The 21,321-nt window shown below is 42.0% G+C and overlaps 1 pseudogene; it reads right to left on the bottom strand.

Annotated features, from left to right (window-relative positions):
• Positions 1-222: 222 nt before the first annotated feature.
• On the bottom strand, positions 223-2,387 carry LOC137905649 (synaptic vesicular amine transporter-like; annotated as a pseudogene).
• Positions 2,388-21,321: the final 18,934 nt, after the last annotated feature.

The following is a 21,321-nucleotide window of genomic DNA, read 5'->3' as shown; positions in this document are numbered from 1 at the left end:
GACAACTAATTTATCAAATTTCATGTATCTTCAATGTTACTGTTCAAAATCCTGAAGGAAAATAGAATTAGACTTCTCTTAGTGTTTTCTTTAGTGATTATAATTTTATTTTTTTACCATATTATCATCAAGCAATCATGGGATGAGATACAATGGTATAACATGGAAAGTGAGCAGCCTTGCAGGTTTCGAGCTATTTGACTGTTATCTATTTTGTGAATTTCAACTAAATATTGTGAAGAATTTAAAAAGTAAGTGCAACTCACCTGCCACAGACAAGCAGGACCCACCAACACCTTGCACTGATCGGGCAAGCAGCATCAAGCTGTGGCTAGATGAAAAGGCAAACACTTACAAGAAAACAAAACAAAACATGGCGCTTTAGTTTCAGTAATTTTGGGTTTAACTCATCAAAATCAGAATAGTTTATTGATCTAGTGAGAGAAATTCAGGCACATGTGCACTAATAGGCTGCTATGCATCTTCAGGAAGATACAGAAAGCGAAGTTGCTATTACAAACACAGTTATTACACATTAAACACACAGATAGGAAGACAATGCTGCACTAGGAACATGCAGGGATTTTTTTCATGACGATAAGAATGCTGGCCATTCCTGGGAAGCTGGGGAAGTTTTGTGCAGTCCCAAAACAAAGTCGGTGAGGACAGACGAGTCGGGGGGGGGGGGGGGGCTGTGCGTCAGTTCTTGTGTGTAGAGTTTGATAAGAACCACAGAACACTGCGACCTGTCCTTGGGAAAGAGACGGATAGGGCCAGCTGCGTGGTGCACCAAATATATCCTATGCCTTCCACAGATAGGACCAAGAGACAGGTAACCCTCCACTTGTCCCAGGCCCTTGTGTAGCCTTCAGCAAAGGACAAGACAGGACAGAGATAGCGGCGCAGCAGGCAGATGGGGGTCAGGAGCAGAGAGAAATGTGTCCGCCCTCTCCGAATACCGGAAGAAGTTCGGTAGACATGTAGTTATAACAAAAACATCTATAAATGTAAACAATTTGGCTACGGAGCAATAAAGTTTTGCTTTAAACAATAACATAACAGGAATGGATCTAATTATTTCAAGATGTTACACTGCATGGTGGCAAAAGCCAACCATCTCATCTCAGCCATTTATTCCTTGGCCCAATGTCAGAATCTGAACTAATTCAATTATGGAACTGAATTATTCATGCTCAGATAATGTCTGAATAACACAATGATACTTACATGTGGTTGCAAGGATGGTAATGCAAAAACCAGCACACATTGGAATGTGGTATCCAATCCTGTGCAAAACACACAAAATCAAGCCCTGTGTTTTTAAGATCAATGCATGCCAAAGCTAACATTTCAAAATCAGCTGTCAGCAAGTGGCCCAATGAAGGGGTGAACAACGAGCTGTATGGTGGACTTGGAGGCCAACAGAAGTCCGACTTTTATGTTCACTCTGTCGAGCAGAGAACTGGCTTCTGAGCAATTTGAACTCAGGGTTATCTTTTACATGGTGGGATCACTCGGAGGTGCAAATGTGGAGCCCAAGATCCCAGATTTGTTGCTGACTGATTGGATGGCAGGAGGCCCAACCGAAGAGTCAGTGCTGTTCCCTGAAGTGGTGGTGGCAGTCTGCTATTGACTGTACAGGTAACTGGAAAGAATTGGCACTGACCACATAGGAAAGAACACAACATCTTCATGTTTGATTCATTTCGCATAATGCCAAAAATATTCACTTTTAAGTTGAAATAGACAAAGATCAACAAGGTAATTGTGTCATCAATAATCAATATATATACAATCGATTTCATATTTATTTCTAAATTCAGACTGTAGTTATTTTCAAGTGGGGTTCGGGACTTTACTGGGTCTATTTGGCTAGATGCACAAATATAAGGTTATGATCTAACTTAAATCAAGAGCAAGAACTGTATTCATACAAAGCCATAATGCTATTTAGAATTGAACTATTATGCATACATAGTTTTGTTTTATCATCCCTGAACATTGACATACAGTATTCAAACATTTTACTAATGTAAACTGCTGTCTTGATTGGTGTAATAGGTTATCACTTATTCTGTGACAATCTCTAATCTTCATGACCTCATTTCATGATATATCTTAACAGGCAAAACAAAGCTGCCAGAAAGATTTGGTGGCGTAAAGTGTCGAACAGTTCCCTCTGAATTCAGTACATTGAGATGGTACATTCCACCTCTGGTTGATTAAGTGGTAAGACAAAGTGTTGGACAATAGACTTTCTGTCTGAACTTACCAACCACCGGGAGCAGCATGTTATCCAGGAACAATGCAATGAATACAATCACCGTGACCATCTTCTTCAGCTGAGCCTCATGTCTGAACCAGGTGAGTAAGGCTATGTCAGAAAGCACAAGGCACACAATTTGTTTGTTTCATGCTCCAGGAAAATTTTAGATTCCTCAAAATAGCGACTCTTGATTGCTGCTTTGCAAACTCTTGGCCTTCTCTCAAAGAGCTTCATTTGGTTGTCACCCGAAGCAGTTTCGAACCCTTAGTTGCTTCGTTAACGAAGCCAGTCAGCTGCAAATAAACCCGTGTTTTAAGTCTCACTCCTGGTTTGTCTGTTAAAAGAAGTTTCTTTTCTTGGAGGTTGTCGGCTCCTCCTCTTCCTCCTCAGTTGGACATTTCCTCTTAGCAAAGAAGCTCTCCAAAGACACTTGTTTTTTGTTAATTTTCGCTACCAAGAAAATTGACAGGCGATTGTTACTTTGGAGAAAATCTGGTCGTTTTTCAAAATCAAACACCTTTTAGACGCTAATAATCGATACAACGGAAATTGTAAAAATGAGTTATTCTTCCTGTGCGGCCCGGTAACAAATGTGCCATGGACCGGTACCGGGTCCGCGGCCTCGTGGTTGGGGACCACTGGCCTAAGACATTCACTTAGCAGGTTGTCCCTGGGAGCCACTTTCTTGATGTGCTCTTGGAGGGATGTAGTTTCCTCCCGGATAGTGTCCTTGATGCTCACTAGATCTCAGCCTCCGTTTCGTGTACAGCCTCAGGATGCTGGACAGGGTGAAACCCTCCGTGCAGGAACTTTCTCATATATATATATAATTACATCATACATTTATATGTCTGTTTATATATTCTATTTAAAATGATATTGATGCCTAAATCTTTGGTACGGTGTGCTATCTCAATTTCTCTGGAGAAGCTGTCACAGTACCCCCCCCTGAGAGATTAATAGTTTATCTAATCATTGAATGAGTAGTGTGCCAATAAGTATGAATGCTCAGTCTGTTTGTCTTCTTATGAGTTGGCTGCTGGATATCCCGTTTGCACCCTGCCTGTCACTCAACATCTGGGATAGGGTTCAGCCAATATACGTACTACTTATTCTTGCAACAATCAATGTTGGTGAGTTATAAGTAAATGTAGTAAATTTGTATTAGGATTTTATTTCATTCAATGATACATTTTATTTATTACTTTAATGCATGGTTGAGGGACAGTTTGATTTTAATTGTATGTAAGGTTAGTCTTGTGAAGTTGGTAAAAACTATGATTTGCAGAGTACATGAGAAAGCAGTCCTCCATCTATGGAAAGCATGCAGTCAAACATCCAGCATAACGACCCAGAAATAACCTCCAAAACAGAACAAGAGAAAAATGCAGAATGTGTTGACACATGTCTGAGTCCATTCAACAGATCCTCCCTTTCAAAACAACAATTCATCATCATATGACGGGAAGTTATTGCCCCCTGTAGGGATTTCTAACCCCTCTTCCGGTTCTTGTTCTCCATCGTGAGTGCGTAGTCAATGAGGAGAATGTGGGTTAAGATTAAGACATTTATATAACAGAGCAGTACAGTTAGTTCAGATATCAGAGCTGAGATTCCAACGCAGCTCTCGTGCCCGCACCACGTTGGAATGAAGATTCTTCCTGCTTCATCAAGACGTCATTCCATCCCCTGAAGGCGGGGCTTTGCCCCGACCAATCTAAGCCCATGTTTATCTGTGTTGTGTGACGTTCAATGGAAATCAGTCATAACAATACTAACTGTTGTGCCTTCCTGTTGTTCTGTCGGCATGTAATTACGTTGTGGAATCCCATCTAATATGGAAATGCCCTACACCCTGGAACTAATGTAACCGAGTTTCGTCATTTTTCCATGCTTAAATATTAAGGTCATGTTTATAATGATTCTTTAATTTATGATCTATTTCTAGGCATGACTCAATATGCAAGCTCAAAAACGGATTGCTTTATTACTGCAAATCATATACAACTAATCACAAAAATGTCTGACATTTTCAGATTTCAACACAATAAATATATATGTATCAAACTCACCCATATTTTCAGTTGAAGTGGAGAGAGCAACGCCACCGCACCCTGCAAAGCGTGACCTGTTTTGACAGTATGCTAACAATATGCAATCACACCCAGCTAGATTTACCCAGGGCTACAAAATATCAAGTAACAAAGGCATAGCCGAATGAGAGCAAACTTTGCTCTTTTGCTAAGACACACAGGACTGGCTTCTCAAAGACGGCATTAAAGGCTGACATCCTTGGTTTACTCTGTGCCGGATGCCGTAAATCCCGGATCCCGGAGATCCCAGAAGAGGGCCTGCATCAGTTTCAATAGACCGAGCTCCACCTTTGTCACTTGTCTTTAGATAAATATTGTGGAATACATTTCTGTTCGGTCATTTAAAAAATGAATTTCAGTTACGTGACGCTAGTCAGTTAAATAACATGTCTGTCACGGGCCAAGGCAGGTAAGAACCCAAATGCACGAGTGGGATTCTAAAACAGAGCATTATTTCCAGTTGCCAGGGAGTCAGTCCAGATAAGCAGACAAAGCAAGGTAGGGGCAGGCACAGAGACAGTTCCGGGGATCAGGCAAAGGTCATAAACCAGGCAATCAGGACGATCAGGCAGGCAAATCTCAAGGAGCAGGCGAGTCGACAGAATCCGGGAATCAGGCAGGGTCGATACACGGGAGGTCGATCTGAAAGTAGGGATCATCGCTAACAATCTGGCAGGGGTGCGGTGTCTGAGTTGAGTATATGTAGAGTCTGGGCTGATGGGAGATGTGTTGCAGGTGTTGGCAGGAGCGCAGGTGACAGGAATGAACTGATTGCAGGAGTTGGATCCCAGAAGACAGGGGAAGTTAGTGTGGAAATGACACAGGCCCGCTGTGACAATGTCATTTCATAGGGACATAAAAACATCTGATAGAATTAGTCGGGAACTACCTCAGAATTAGTGATGGTAAACTCGATTATTTTTACTGAATGGAGTTTAAATGAGTCACTCACTAAAGTGAATCGAGTCATTTGAGTCATTTGAGCCACTGAGTCAGTTACCCAGAAGGTGCATCAAAATATACTTGAGAATACAAGTTTCACCTGCTACCGATTGATGCTGCTAAAAGGTCTGATTGAAACATGGAAATAATAAATGTCATTGAGGGAATAGAGTGAGAGATCAGGAGATCTCAAAGGGAAAACGTGTATTTCTTTGTTCTCTAACTGCATAAATTAAATATAAATACAACAGAGAACATGTGTGTTCAAACAGTGGAGCATTAGAAAAGCAATAAATATGTACAATACACTTGTGCAAAAGTAATAAATAAAAACGTTGTATATATTTATTTTTATTACCAGTAATTATGTTTCCGCTAATATTCCAAAAAGCTATTTTCTAATTTAAATTATATAATAAAACGGCTGAATTCAATAGTTTCACCTTTTCATTACAGTAACTGCAGCAGCAAAAGGCAGTCGGACACTAAAGTTTATCTTCAGAATAAACAGTGGACTAACTGACTAAATGTATATTTTACTTTAGTCTCTTAATGGTCTTTGCCAGACAAACATAACGTGCGGCGAGGAAGGCCCCCCCAGGCTCAAGTCGAGTGACTGCTGCCACTGAAAGCGCGGTGGAAGGGGGTCAGTGAGTCGTTCAGAGGAGTCGGCACACTGAATCGATTTTAAATGAATCAGTTAGTGATTGAAGATGATGATGAATATATTTATTAGATAGAATGTTAGAGTACAAGTACAGTCACACAGTAGCATGTATTACAGTATAAGTACAGTCAAACATCCTGTCTAAGAGGAGCATTTCTAAAAAGCCCTTGCGATCTTGTTTCCGTTGAAAGTCCTTCGTACATAAATCATCAACATTTAACAATACAAATAAAACTAATATTAAATTACTCAATTGATGCAAAATAACAATAAAATAAAAATAATAATAATAATAATACATTTTATTTTTATAGCACCTTTCTGAAAACTCAAAGACGCTTTACAGTGTACATAATAAAAACAGTAAAGTAATACAGACAATAGATATATTTGAATATAGAAATAATATTTCTCTCTGGTAACGTAACATTGCTAACACGGTAATCTGGGGTTCCACTGCGGGTTCACTCCCCCACTCCTACTTGGATGGTCACCTGAAATAAGTTGATAAAATCGTCTTAAACCAGTGCTGCAAACTGCCTCCGCAGCAAAGGTAACGTAAAGTTCACGTTACTTCATGAATTCACCAAATATGCAATCCAGATGGGAGTTTTCAGCCTCAGTCTGATGGTCAGTGCATCCAGTGATAGTAAGTATTGTTGCTTTATAAAATCAATAAACAGGCATGTGGAGCGAGTTACAGTGAAATATGTTATGGAAATAAATCAGCACATTTTTCTTTCTTTTTTTAAAAAACATTTGTTATTACTACATTTGGCATGTCAGTTGCACATTATCAAATTAGTTTATTCCGTGAAGAAATAGTTTAAAAGGAAGAATATTCTTGCAGAATATGAGGTAAATTGATTTGTACTGGTTAGCAGTGCAATATAAGTGCAATATCGGCACCAGTTTCCTTTCAAAGTTCAATGGCACTTGGTTTTATCATTTGACTTGATAAAGAAATACAGATTTTAAAAACACACATGGTGTATGTTGTTAAAATGCGTCGAAAGGACTCGGAACACAAAGTATAGGACTTGGGTCTTGACTTGGGACTTGTCAGTCTTGACTCAGCTGGCCCCTCCCCCTTGCAGCTGTGACTGTGAGTGGATTGTGTGTAGAGAAAGATTGTGAGCGTGGGTAGCGATGGCCGCTCGGGGCTTTGTTGAAGCTTTGACTCTTGATTCAAAAATGGTTCATTAATCAAGCAGGACATCTAGTGGTCAATAAAATAAGGTGCAATCGAGACTCATTTATTGATTCATGGCTTGTTTGGATTTGACTCGCCATGCGCATTCTTGTTTGACTTTGGTTGTTTGATTTTAAGCTGACAATAAAATATAAAATACATATAATCTCATGTTGAATATGTTATTTGCTCAGTGGGCAAGATGGCAAATATGATCTCTGTTCAAAAGTTAGATTGATGAGCTCTACAACACCGGACAGTCCTGGACTTGAACCAATACTACATTATCGAAAGATCATAGTGGTCAAGATGCACCAGCAGTTCAAAGACATCGTTCAGTGTTTACGACACATTACCACCAAAAATAAACTTTATGCAGGGAAAAGCGTGGACGGGCAGAACGCAGACCGGGAGTCACGTCAGCTCTAGGCATAGGCAAACTAAGCGGTCGCCTAGGGCGCAACCTGCTGGAGGGGGCGCCACTCCAAGCCTTGAAAAAGAATAATATATATTTATATAAATAAAAAATAAAATAAAATAAAAAAATGAAAATAATAAACTAATAATAGTTATAATTTATAGCCCCGACGGGCGCCCTTTCCTCATGCTCTGCCTTGAAAATAAAAAATGAACAAATACAGAAAAAATAAAAAACAACCCCCCCTCGTTGTTTGTTTACGGAAGCTTATTGCATTCACTGAAGAAGAAAAAAATTCAGTTTTCCTGAATTTATGAGATAACTTCAAGAAAAAAAAAAAAGTTTCCGTTTTCCTGAATTTATGAGATAACTTCAAGCCCTATTTTCTGAAGAAGCATGTCGGAGTATTTTTAACAAATGCCTAATTGTTTCCTGAGTAACAACAAAGCCATGTTGAAGGCATTTCTGGTGCATCATCTTATATCCATGGAGCATGCCATGTTGATTCATCTGTTCCTGAAGAAACAGCGCAGTATCCAGCAAATCAGAATGGCACTTTCTTCTGAACAACCGCATAGACTTGAGGTGCCTACGCAAAGTTGATAAACTGAGAACAATCCCTTCAAGGTTACTCAGACAGCAGAGTATTTCCCAGTGTCTTAAACCAAGATGAAAATAAAAGCGAATAGAACAAGCAAGATCTACGGCAGCCATTACTAGACCTAAAATAAATAGGCCTACAGAATTATTTCAACATTTCAGAAAAACTGAAAAAATTACCTCTAAAAACCGAAAAATAATTACCTCTAAAAACTGAAAATAATTACCACTAAAAACAGAAAAGAAAAGATTTGCTCTAAAAACCGAAAAATAATTACCTCTAAAAACCAAAAAATATTACCACTAAAAACAGAAAAGAAAAAATTTGCTCTAAAAACCCAAAAATAATTACCACTAAAAACCGGAAAAAAAATTACCTCTAAAAACAGAAAAATATTACCTCTAAAAACAGAAGAAAATACCTCTAATAACATAAAAAAAACATAAAGCAATAATTTATCTCATTATTTCAGAAAAACAGAAAAAAATACCTCTAGAAACAGGAAAGAAAGGATTTATCTTATTAATTCAGGAAAACCGATTTTTTTTTTCTTCAGTGAATGCAATAAGCTTCCGTAATACGAAAACATGCACTCCGTAATATATATATGAAAACGTGCACTCCGTAATATATATATGAAAACGTGCACTCCGTAATATATATATGAAAAAAAGTGCAACAAACGCCGGATGGAGATCTGACGTCAGCACAGCGCTGCTGCCATTTCGTGTTTTGGGTCATTGTAGACGTGTGTCACCATGGGTGAGTCAGCGCGAAACCTCGTTTCATCAATTCTCAATAATGAGGAGCTAATTAACACCCTTGCAAATGCGTGTAAGCCGGACCAAAACAATAATAATAGTAACCGAATTCAGACCAAGAGCTATTTTCCCTATTTCACCGTGGAAGACCGCCTGCAGGCACTAATCTGGCGGGACAGGCAGTTCCCTCTTATTTCAACCAAAGTGGTCCAGCAGCGCCCCACCACTGCTCGACAGAGAGGAACATGCCTTCAACATCCCAAATGCTCCCTGCACCTGCAACAGCTCCCATCTACAACCTTTGTCCCTTCACTCGGAAAGGCCCAAGGCACAAGAGGTATCAATAGGCGCTCGGGCCTAACTAGAATTTAATGCATTTGAAATGACGTTAAAGATAGTTTGTTTAACAGGAATCTCACTCTCTTTTAAGAGCCAGACTCCATTGACGAAAATAGTATTTTACTGCTGCCAGGATATAGTGTGATATCGGTATATTAAGGATCATTGTATGACTTTGGAGTTGTGGTAAATGCTAACCGATCGAGGCAGCGTTAGACCAGCTACTCCAGTGTTATGGGAGGTAAAATCACGATCGATAACAGCCATCTCGTCCCGTATAATCCACCTAGCTAAGATTTGTCAAGAATAAATTGTACTTCATTCAGCTGTTAGATTATTTTTGGTACTAATAATAATAACGTTTTTAAATTATTGGCCTATGCTATGCAGTAACACTGCTATGATAGCCTGTAGCCTGACTTTCAAAATAATTTGCATGGGTGCAAATCACCGCTGTATTAATCACACAGTATTTCTATAATATCATTGCAGTAAAGTATGAAGTTAGATAATTTCATAGTGTAGCATGTTAAATAAAACAATGTATTACACGTTTACTGGAGCCTATACATGTATAATATGAATAATAATAACAATAATATTAATGCATATTGCATATGTACTTACAATGTGTAATGTAATTGAATATATTTTTCTTTTGTGTTTCTAAGGTTTCATGCACAGTTAAGCAGCTGTGTTGTGGCTCAGCCCTTCATTAAAGAGGTGATTCTCCTGCCAGACAATAAAGTTACACATGTGCCAAGGCGTGCCAGGAAAACTTGGCTGTTTGAAAATGGACACATACGATCTGCCTTGGAATTTTGCTGCGACTGGGACTCTGACAGAGTTATGCAGGCAATTATGGCTGCCTTCCAGCCAATTGTGGAGGGATGCAGGTAAGCTTTTGATAATGTTATTACGGTATGTATGTTGTCTGTTATTTCTGTTTTTGCAATAATAACATGATATTAAAGCCGCAAGCGGCGTTGTAGGCCCTCGCCGGCCGACAGGCCGTTGAGCTGACCCGCCGACGCACGCCGCTTTTGTCCTGAGTGCTTCGCAAGTGTTTAGATTTGAGCTGCATTAGTAGCTCACAGTTTAGTCAAATCGTTATTTGGATTATATGGTCATCTGCCATCAGGAGTTTTGAAGTTTCAATCCAATATGGCCGCCTTCTTGTGTGTCTGGGGGCGTGGCCATAATAAAAAAATTTTTTGCCCTGACATGACGCATGTCTGTACCGAATTTCGTGGCTCGTCAACTCGTGTTTGTGTGTATCTGTATGTGTGTGTTGTTTCGTGTCGGGGTGTGTGTGTGTGTGCTGTTGAGTGTCGTGGGTGTGGGCGTGGGTGTGTTGGTCGCCCGATGGTTGACTCGCTGCGCTCGTCAACTCGTGTTTGAGGATGCCTGTGTGTGTGCGTGTTGTTGAGTGTCGGTGTGTGTGTGCGTGAGTGTGTTGGTCGTCCTCATGGCAACGTTGGATGCCGAGGGTTGACAAGCTGCGCTCGTCAACTCGTGTTTGTGTGTGTGTGTGTGTGTGTCTGTGTGTCTGTGTTGTTTAGTGTCGGGGTGTGTGTGTGTGTGCTGTTGAGTGTCGTGGGTGTGGGCGTGGGTGTGTTGGTCGCCCGACGGTTGACTCGCTGCGCTCGTCAACTCGTGTTTGAGGATCTCTGTGTGTGTGTGTGTGTGTTGTTTAGTGTCGGGGTGTGTGTGTGCTGTTGAGTGTCGGTGTGTGTGTGCGTGAGTGTGTTGGTCGTCCTCATGGCAACGTTGGATGCCGAGGGTTGACGGTCGTCTTCTGCGTTGCAAAAGCAATAGCCGCTTACGCCTAGGATAGGCGCTCGGGCCTAAAAACATTGTATATCTTTCTTTTTATTAATTACCGTATTTTTTGGATTATACGTCGCTCCGGATTGTAGGTCGCACCAGCCAAAAAATGCATAATTAAGAAGAAAAAAACATATATAGGTCGCACTGGAGGATAAGTCGCATTTTTGGGGAAAATTTATTTGATAAAATCCAACACCAAACAACATACATGTCATCTCGCGGGCGGACGCCGGCGAGGGCGCCGCACCGCGCTCGCGCGGACGGAGGATGAGGGGCACGGGGGCAAGGGGACGGGGAAACCCCGCCAGGCGGGCGCGCGCGCCGCGCGGCCTCCGGTGGGCGGGGAGGGGAGGGCGACGGGGCGACTGCTCCCCCAGCCGCGGCTCGAGCCCAGCCCCGCTTCGCACCCCAGCCCGACCGACCCAGCCCTTAGAGCCAATCCTTATCCCGAAGTTACGGATCTGATTTGCCGACTTCCCTTACAGCTACCTTGATCTAACATGCCAGAGGCTGTTCACCTTGGAGACCTGCTGCGGATATGGGTACGGTAATAAAAAAAAGCATATATAAGTCGCTCCGATTTATAAGTCGCACCCCCGACCAAACTATGAAAAAAACTGTGACTTATAATCCGAAAAATACGGTATGTTTCCGCCAATATTCCAAAAATATATTTTCTAATTTAAATTTAAAAAGGCTGAATATGGCATGCCGTTCAGGAACTTATTATATATATATATGAAAAGTGAGGTCTGAGAATATGACATATGTTGGAACACGCTCTGCTGCACTGTCAACCAGAAAGACAACAGAATCTGTAATTAAGGGCTTAGATCCAATCACTCCTGGATTCACACAGACAGGCGCCAGTACAGGCACAATAGACTGCGCCCTGCCCACAGGGGCCGTCACCCAGTATCATAAAAATTTGAGTGTCACATCAAGCTGCCGTGTATTCACTGGTTGAACTGACCTGGGATATAAGACGTCGCACAGAAATGGAGAACATCCTTGACAAAAGGGAGCAGTGGAAGAGGAAAAGAGAATATATTCTAGCATCTGCAGGCAATATGGTGGGTCTTGGCAACGTGTGGAGATTCCCTTACCTGTGCTTTAAGAATGGAGGAGGTGAGCTAGAAGACATTTTGCATCATCACATCTTTCCTGTACATCACCCTATATGTTTGAGTCTCTAATGGAAACATGTTGGTGTTGCATACACTAAATATAAGCATTTTGAATGTACTTTTGAAGAAATGCAAAGGAATTTTGATGAAAATGTTATACTAAGGACATTATGATACTTTTTTGTTTCGGCAAAAATTGCCAAAAATGTTTTTGTATGTGCTGAAACATCCCTCATGTTTATCATGGTAGCGTGCATGTACGCTCGCTATGAACATACTTTTGCTTTCGGTTTAGAGAGTTTCCTACGGAGCTGTTTGAGACAGAAATGAGGGACGCTGTCCTGCAGCACCTGTTTGAGACAGAAATGAGGGACGCTGTCCTACAGCATCTGTTTGAGACAGAAATGAGGGACGCTGTCCTGCAGCATCTGTTTGAGACAGAAATGAGGGACGCTGTCCTGCAGCATCTGTTTGAGACAGAAATGAGGAACGCTGTCCTGCAGCATCTGTTTGAGACAGAAAAGAGGGACGCTGTCCTGCAGCATCTGTTTGAGACAGAAATGAGGGACGCTGTCCTGCAGCATCTGTTTGAGACATAAATGAGGGACGCTGTCCTGCAGCATCTGTTTGAGACAGAAATGAGGGACGCTGTCCTGCAGCATCTGTTTGAGACATAAATGAGGGACGCTGTCCTGCAGCATCCGTTTAGAGACAGAAATGAGGGACGTTGTCCTGCAGCATCTGTTTGAGACAGAAATGAGGGACGCTGTCCTGCAGCATCTGTTAGAGACAGAAAAGAGGGACGCTGTCCTGCAGCATCTGTTTGAGACAGGAATGAGGGACGCTGTCCTGCAGCATCTGTTAGAGACAGAAAAGAGGGACGCTGTCCTGCAGCATCTGTTTGAGACAGGAATGAGGGACGCTGTCCTGCAGCATCTGTTAGAGACAGAAAAGAGGGACGCTGTCCTGCAGCATCTGTTTGAGACAGGAATGAGGGACGCTGTCCTGCAGCATCTGTTAGAGACAGAAATGAGGGATGCTGTCCTGCAGCATCTGTTTGCTGTTTTGACCAAAGACTGTCACAGATATTTCATATAAGTGTTTGGGAACTTAACTTGTGGAAAAAGGGTAGAATATGGGACTTTAAGGCAAGGTTGTTGTTTCACACCGACTGGAATCTGTAAAGTAATTGTTAGCAAAAATGGCATAAGATTCCAAAGAATTGAAACACTGAGAACTGGTTCTCAAAAAGAACCGGCTTTCGATTCTCATCTCTAGTCATACGTTTATTCTAAATTGTCATTTTGTCATCAACATTCCCTTTTCAGTGTTGTTTCTGTTGTTTCATAGAATGAAAGCACAGTCAAGATGTTTAAAGTGCCACTAAACGGACGACAAAGAATTTTGTCTTCTCAGTTTTTGGTGAAAACATCGTATTTGCTCCTGCCGATTCCTAAAGGTTGGTTACCCAACAGGTTAAAACAAACAGGCAAAAAGATGACAGATGAAAGAAATGAGTCAACTCTTTATTTGAGTAGTTTCCGTGTTTACCTTATCATAGAAAATTTGGTAAACATGCTGTAAAACCGCTGAAAAAAAGGCTCGGGCCATGCAATTTGTGCCCCCGCCCCCCTTCTCCTCTCTGCTGATGACTGTAGATGGTTGGTCTCTGGACTCTTGTTGCTTGGGTGCTCAGCTTCAAATTCAGCTGAGGTCCAGCTGAGGTAGCCGCGGTTCCCCCGCGGCTGGTTCCAAAACGGATCATGTAAAAGGTTATTGTCAGTTTTTATATTAGAAATGTACAAACAAACAGACGTAAAAGTCAAAATGTGTCTAAATGTGACAAGAAACATCCCGATTCAAGTGATATTATTCTCAATATTACAGCTCATAGCTAGGACTAACAGTTAGCTTGAGAAACATGAATATAAAGCAGTTTTTATAATTCAGTGAGTGCAAAGAGTTGTTTGTCTTTAGTGCTGCCAAGTGATGAGCTGGCGTCTTATCCCGGATGTACCCCAGCATTCACCCGTAAGGTCAATAAAGCTGCTGTCGACGTGATGATTGTGGTCAACTACAGTGGTACCTCGACTTACGAATGTCCCTACATCCGAAATTTTCAGGTTACGAGGTTTCTGAATGGGAAAATATTGCCTCTTGTTACGGAAGCATTTCAGGATACGAGGTGAACTCTGGGAGCGGCGAATAGCGCTATTCGCCGCTCCCAGAGTTCCCCGAACGTAAACAAACTTGTAGCTGCTCTGCCATTGGCTATCGCCTAAAATCTGCCCGGCAACCCATTGCGTATGCGTGTATCCCGGCATGCTACGTGTATCCCGGCATGCTACGTGTTCGTGTGTATGCAGCGAGAGAGAGAGAGAACCCACGTTATTCGCAATGGACCCCAAAACAGGAGAAAAGAAGAGGAAGAGACTTTTTCTGGCCATAGAAACAAAGAAAGAGATACTAGAAAGGTACGAAAAGGGGATGCGTTTGAGCGATCTCGCAAAAGAATATGGCCGTAATACATCAACGATCAGCACGATAATAAAACAAAAGGAAGCCCTAAAAGCTACGGTTCCTTCCAAAGGCCTCTCTGTAATTTCCAAGAGGCGGTCAGCAGTGAACGACGAGATGGAGAGGTTGCTACTCATGTGGATAAAAGACAAAGAGATCGCGGGTGACACAGTGACGGAGGCCATAATTTGCGCAAAAGCAATCGCCATTTTTACCGACATAGCGAAGGAGGACACAGGCGAAGGAAATTCGGCACAAGGACCACACCCGGAGTTTAAGGCATCGCGTGGGTGGTTCGAGAAGTTTAAAAGGAGGACTGGACTTCACTCTGTTGTTCGCCATGGCGAGGCATCCCGGCAAAAGCAGACGTCATTGGATCAGTACTTTAAGAAACGCGACGCAGGAAACACCGCAAAGGACCAATAAACACAGAGGACAAAAAATAACAGCTAAACGGTAAAATAAGATTTTTATTATTTTCTTTATTCTTTGGATTTTTTACATGATGTGCCTCTCGTTTTATGTTTATTGTGCGGTAATCTAATTTTAACATGCATTTGTTTCATGTTCTGATGTGCTTTTATGTTTCAATAAAAAAATATCATACTTTTGCGGGGCTTGGAACGGATTACTGCATTTACATTCAAAATGCGTCTCTACTTACGATATTTTCACGTTACGAGGTTAGTCCCGGAACGGATTAAATTCGTAAGCTGAGGTACCACTGTATACAAAAAGATGGCTGGTTGAATATCTTTCTCCATTTGGGGGTGCAATCTTTTGTGTTGGCAGTGGCGGGCGGTGCATTTTACACCTAGGCCTTCAGTGAAGTCCTACTTAGTCCGACTTGAATAAATACCCCTCATAATACCATCATTTATGACACCACTGCTTTAGAAATAATGTACAAACACACACTTACGCACTACTGGGTGCTGCATCACCTCAATCGTGTACAACACAGGATATTTTTTCCGGAGCATTTAAAAATCAATAAACTGCATCAGCAACTAAAACTTACCACTATACGTGGTACTATCAAAGTTATAAAATAAAAGTGAATTTTTCCAAAGCGTTTTAAAGTCCACCATTTAGCTTTAAATTGCGAACTTGCAGTTTAATATAAGAAAGACTGCAACACAACGTGTCGTACTTCCACTACAATCACACAGCTGCACCGGCGCACCACATTATTTACACACATTGCATTTACGGTATATCTGTGATTTTATTTCGTTATCATGTTAAATAAATAAAATGCCGGTACTCACCAAAACGGCTGTCCCGCTTGAAAACAAAATCCATTCTCCTTTCTTAAAGTTCCTAAATCCAGTGTTGCTCCAAACATTAAATCGATCCCTTGCAAACAAAAGGCATTCCCAGCAGAACAATTTGCAGCGACCCTCAGAAGCTGTAAGCCAAAAGTTTGAAGCCTGGAAGCGGCGTACCAATCCTTCCCCCACCCGGGACAGGTTAGCTAGCTCCGGAGCTAGCTTGAAGCTAGCTCTCGTGAGCCGAAGCTAGTAGCTTCTCTGTAAAGGTCCGTCTTGAAAATGGCCTTTCAAGAATATCCACAACCAAATACACACTTTCCCCTCCTTCGGCCACTGTGGGTTAAAAGCGCAGGAATAATTGTGGTTTTATCTTCGGTCGGTCGCGCCGTACCGGTGCCAGCTGATTAGCTGATAACGCAATATGCCTAGCGCTGCCCTCGCACACGGAGTATCCAATCACAGGCAGGAAGGCCTTACTTTCACCAACTTGTGATCTGATTGGCTATCGCAACTGTCTATCAACTCTAAGAGCCAATCACAGGACGCGTTATTGAGTTGTGACGTGAGACAAGCAGGAAGGACTTGTTTCACCAACTCGTGATCTGATTGGCTATCGCAACTGTCTATCAACTCAACTCTACGAGCCCGTTCACTCACACAACACAGACGGCAAGCAGCGCTGATTATGAAGGTCTGGGACGGATAGTACTTGCCACTGGTACTATGAAATCCGCCTGGCAACACAAGCTAGCTGAATTCTGATTGGATAAAAACTCTCACCTAAAAATACATCACTGTAATATAATATAACATGAATGTGAAGAATATATATATATATATACATAAAATTAAATTGATTTTATCATAAATATGATCATGTATTCTTGATTTCTGGTTATGTTAGGCAAGCAGAGAAGGCCTTGCATGCCCTGACCGCCCGCCACTGTGTGTTGGAGAATAATAATAACGCAATGGAAAAAGTACTTGTTTATTGAAAGTCAAAGTATAAAATATCCAGTCACCTGGTCATTGTAGGAGCCATTATTGGCCATTGTTACTGCCCGATGGTTATTTCAGTTAATGTAGCTGCTGTTAGTGTTGCTGCTCTAAATCACGTTTTGACTTTGGGCTGCTCCAAATATTCAGGTGTATTTCTGTGTATCCAGGTGCCTTCCTTTTGCCTTACTGCTTCTTTGCTGTACTCTGTGGACTGCCAGTGTTTCTGCTCGAGACTGTGATTGGTCAGTATGCACAGGAGAGCTCCATGACTTGCTGGATCAAATTCTGCCCACTAGCTCAAGGTAAGGTTTTTTTTTTTTGTACCTTACTAAAAGCTAACAGGAAAATGCCACTGGACTCAAGAGCACAAGTATAAACCATCTCTCATGAAGTTGGTGTTTAATCCAGAAGTGCACAAAAAGGGCTAAATATAATACTCAAGACTCACTTTCAAAATGACAAGGCAAAATACAAAGTTTCAAGAAAGCACGGCTGAGCTGTTTGCTGGATACACCGAGATGAACTGACAAAAGGACAGGGAGGCTTAAATACACAAAGGGAGGATGATTGGAGAACAGGTTTAGCACATTAGGGTAGAGCAACATATGGACGAAGGGTAAAGCTGACACCAGGAACAAGGTAAAAAGTGCAAAATGAAAGAGGAAGTGAATACAGGAAAACAAAAAGACTATGACTAAGACAGATACAGTACATGACAAAAGCACGTCAAGCAAAATTTAAATTATTGTACAAATATAGGCACTTCAACCCACTGCTACTAAAGGCAAGGGGTCTCATGTACAAAGGGTGCGTACACACAAATATGTGGCAAGCGTGAAATGCCCATGGAAAAGTGTGGGTGGTGAGTGCACGGTTCCATATCTGTCGATCTTTTGGCGACACTTAGAAGTGACTCTGGCGAATCTGTTATAGTGAATAAATGTAAAAACAATTAGTCCTCAGACTCAGAGCGGCGGTCCGATGACCTCCATTCCTGCACTCAACACAGTCGTTGAGAGCACAATCGGTCTGCTGAAGGGAAGATGGTCCTCCCTGGACAGGACTGGCGGCCACTGCCAGAGCCCCCTGATGAGCAAACCCAGGATTGTTGCTTTGTGCTTGCTGCTTCCATACTTCTCAGTGCCTCAGGGAGTTTAAAGTGTTTTGGATGTTCTCTCCCTCCAGGGACTGGCTATTCTCTCATGATTATCCAGTTGATTGGCAGAATGTACACCATCATCCTGGCCTGGGCACTTCTTTACTTCATCTACTCCTTCAGCGTCCCACTGCCCTGGGCCACCTGCAATAATCCTTGGAACACAGGTCAGGCTCTGCAAATGTCATTCCATGCACGTATTCGGAAAGATCCCAGTGTTCCAACATTATATATGAATTCACTTAAGTTAAGTTTTTATATATAAGTCATCATCCTTGTTGCCACATCAGCCTTAGACCAAGAAAGTGGAAAGGAGAGGATTGGTTTGTCAAAAAGCATTCTCAATAGAAAAGGAGGAAACCTTTCATCAGGTCATGTCTTAGAGGCGGGGCCCACACCAAGAGTCACAGCCAGAGTCAACTGATCCTCAGGTGTATTTTAATATTTATTTTAACTTATTATCTGTGACCTCAACTCGAGGACTTTGTCCACAGCTTCAGAGCGACTTTGTTTGAAATACTCTGCCAGAGAAGACATAATTACTCTGCCCTAGTCCTTGTGCAGTTAATCGTGGGTGGTACTTAAGTGATCATCCTTGAGTCAGGGTGTCACCTGAGGCTCTTTGTTTCAGTTCACTATCTAGCAGTGTTGTTATCACGGCAAGTAAATGCGAGGCTGTGGCTCAGTTGGTAGAGTGGGTTGTCCAGTGATCGGAAAGTCGGTGGTTCAAACCCCAGCTCTGACTGTTTACATGCAGCGACTGCTGCATGGCAGCAATTGCCCCCTGGAATGTGTGTGTGAATGGGTCAACGTGAGGCCTCGTGTAAAGCGCCTTGAGCACTGCTGAGATGGAAAAACCGCTATATAAGCGCAGCCCATTTACCACTTAAACTGAGTTCCAGCTGTTCCTTCCAACATAGTTGGGCAAAGGATTATGGATTTATTTCAAGAGGCAACCAGGCGATGTGCACCCTTTGCTGTGAAAGTGTGGAGTGTAGCACACTGAATGTGCAGCACCATTTTGATACTAAACACAAAAATAACTTCAGAGATGAGCCAAATAAAACGGAGCGCTAGCAAATAATGCTAATCAGAGTTGCCTGTTAAACTGATCCTCAGGCGTATTTTAATATTTATTTTAACTTATTATCTGTGACCTCAACTCGATAGTGCTGTGCTATTTTCAGTAGTTGTTCCTTTGTCCACAGCTTCAGAGCGACTTTGTTTGAAATACTCTGCCAGAGAAGACATAATTACTCTGCCCTAGTCCTTGTGCAGTTAATCGTGGGTGGTACTTAAGTGATCATCCTTGAGTCAGGGCGTCACCTGAGGCTCTTTGTTTCAGTTCACTATCTAGCAGTGTTGTTATCATGGCAAGTAAATGCGAGGCTGTGGCTCAGTTGGTAGAGTGGGTTGTCCAGTGGTTGGAGAGCCGGTGGTTCAAACCCCAGCTCTGACTGTTTGCATGCAGCAACTGGAATGTGAATGCGTGTGTGAGCGGGTGAATGTGAGGCCTCATGTAAAGCGCCTTGAGCACTGCTAAGATGGTAAAACCGCCATATAAGCGCAGCCCATTTACCATTTAAACCGAGTTCCAGCTGTTCTTTCCAACATAGTTGGACAAAGTATTTTGGATTTATTTCAAGAGGCGACCAGGCGATGTGCACCCTTTGCTGTGAAAGTGTGGAGTGTAGCACACTGAATGTGCAGCGTCACTTTGATACTAAACACAAAAATAACTTCAGAGATGAGCCAGATAAAACGGAGCGTTAGCAAATAATGCTAATCAGAGTTGCCTGTTAAAAACCAGGCACCAGAGGGGAGTTGTAACGTTTCTCACTGCATAGCAAAACATGGAAACCCCTTAGTTGAGGGATAATACATAGAGGAGGCTTTGCTATCGACTCCGGTAAGTTTTGTGTGTTCTACAAAACACTGATTTATGGGGTAACAACATTGCTAAGACACCACTATGTTCAGCCAATTCTATCTTCTTTCTATCAGTCTTTTATTGAGAGTCTCTTGACATTTTCTTTTGTTTGTTGGTTTGATGGTTTGTGTGTCAAAGACAAAAACAGTTTAAATAGCTTAGTTAAAATCAGCTCCAAAATAATCGGAGTTCTGCAGAGAGATCTGCGCTCCTTCTGGGAAAATAAGGCCAAATGTATCATTTCCCAACATGACCACATCCTGAGCTCCAAGTTTGCTTTACTGCCCTCAGGCCGCCGCTTTATCGCCCCCTGTAGGAGAACAAATCGTTACTCCAAGTTGTTCATTCCTTCTGCCATTAGGCTGTTAAACTCTGCGAAAGACGCATTATAATCATCATTACTGAGCATTTGTCCATATACTGAGTGTCTTTTTTAATATATATTTTTTTATTTTTTTATTTTTCACTTATTTATTTTATTTTTTATTTATTTATTATGGTTGTATTGTATGGTCTGGTAGACTGCTTAAACTGAATTGCCCCTTGGGATAAATATAGTTGTCTGAATCTGAATCTGAATCAATTCGGCTGGTGACCGTGCAACACTCTATATCAGACATGGGCAAACCCAGGCCCGGGGGCCATATGCGGCCCGTTGGTCTTTTTAATCCGGCCCGCCGAACTTGTCCAAATTATATCATTAAATATAATTGTATTATGATTAAACCTCATTCATTTGACCTTTTCCCTGTAATACTACCTGTAAAAGGCCAAATCCTTTAATGCAATAGCTTTCATGTGTCATTTATATTCGCTCACACAAGTACTCCATCCATATGTTCTTGGTCCGGCCCCTCTATCAAATTTTAGAACCTATTATGGCCCGCGAGTCAAAAAGTTTGCCCACCCCTGCTCTATATCAATTCGTGTTCTCGGCAAATAGTGTCTAAAGGTTCGGTAAAGTTGGAAATATATTAACAGATTCAGACTTCCGGCATCTGTGTGGTACGCTGGCTCCACGACCAGGGACAGACACAGACTGCAGTGCATTGTACGTGCTACGGAGAAGGTGATTGGCTGCAAGCTGCCATTGCTCCAGGACCTGTATGTCTCCAGGACTCGGAGGCGTGTAAGTCGGATCACAGCCGACCCTTCTCACCCTGGACATGGACTCTTTGACCCTCTCCCCTCAGGCAGGAGGCTACGGTC

The sequence above is a fragment of the Brachionichthys hirsutus genome, chromosome 16 (genome assembly GCF_040956055.1).
Source record: "Brachionichthys hirsutus isolate HB-005 chromosome 16, CSIRO-AGI_Bhir_v1, whole genome shotgun sequence".
In the NCBI taxonomy this organism is placed as follows: Eukaryota; Metazoa; Chordata; class Actinopteri; order Lophiiformes; family Brachionichthyidae; genus Brachionichthys; species Brachionichthys hirsutus.
The sequence above is the reverse complement of the archived record's forward strand: the minus strand, read 5'-3'. Positions and strand labels throughout refer to the sequence as shown.